General features: G+C 40.7%; 1 protein-coding gene across 1 annotated transcript in view; it reads left to right on the top strand.

The window, feature by feature from the left end:
• AMZ2 (archaelysin family metallopeptidase 2) overlaps positions 1–805 on the top strand; it is a 12,178-nt gene that overhangs the window by 6,103 nt on the left and 5,270 nt on the right. The window lies entirely within an intron of this gene.

The raw sequence follows: 805 nt of genomic DNA, 5'->3' as shown, positions 1-805 counted from the left end.
AAATAAGAACCTTCAAATAGGAGTAATTAAAATCCTTGCACATCATGCTTTCTTTTGTATGGAGTGCTTCATTGGAATAAACTGTTTACTGATTCTGCCCTGTATCATGGTATAAGCATGACTTTCATATGCACTGGGAACCCCAAAATATTGATGTCATCACTTGATTGCGATATTCCCTTTATTGCTGTGGTCTGGAACTGGACCCCCAGTATCTCTGAGGTATGCCTGTAGTTACAGTGCTAAACGAACTCTGACACTGCAGAGGTGTGGTATTGGGGTTACAATTATTTAGATCATATCTAACGCCCTTTTGTACCTACTCTGCACTGAGAGCAGGACAAAGAAACAAGTCATTTAGTCTTGTTAAAAGTTGGACATGAGCTTTATGTGACAGGCATTTATTCAGCAACCATCACCTAAATATTGTGTGTAACTAGTGGGTTGTGCATATCTTTGGGCAATTTCTTAGGGTTAAGATTTGTTTACCGCAACTATATTTTATGCCCTGTCTGTAATCTTCGTAGTTAAACATGAAATCCATGTAAATTTTGCTCTGCAAATGCTGAATGAAGAAAATCAAGTGAATCCGAAATGCTATGAACTTTGGTGCTGGCGGAATTAGTATCTCTCTGGTCAAGGGAAGGATTAAGTGTTAACCTTTCATTCCGCCGAGACTGAAGGGGGGTGGGCGGTGGTTTAAGTAGAAGGTGGCCAAGATCCTACTTAGAGTCCAGTCCCCGGCTTGTTCTTGGGACCGCAAATCACCTGATGTGAATACTTTCAAATTTCTAACCCTCAGAGG

This window comes from Myotis davidii, unplaced genomic scaffold (assembly GCF_000327345.1).
Source record: "Myotis davidii unplaced genomic scaffold, ASM32734v1 scaffold69, whole genome shotgun sequence".
Taxonomy (NCBI): Eukaryota; Metazoa; Chordata; class Mammalia; order Chiroptera; family Vespertilionidae; genus Myotis; species Myotis davidii.
Note: the sequence above shows the minus strand (reverse complement) of the source record. Positions and strands in the feature narration are given on the sequence as shown.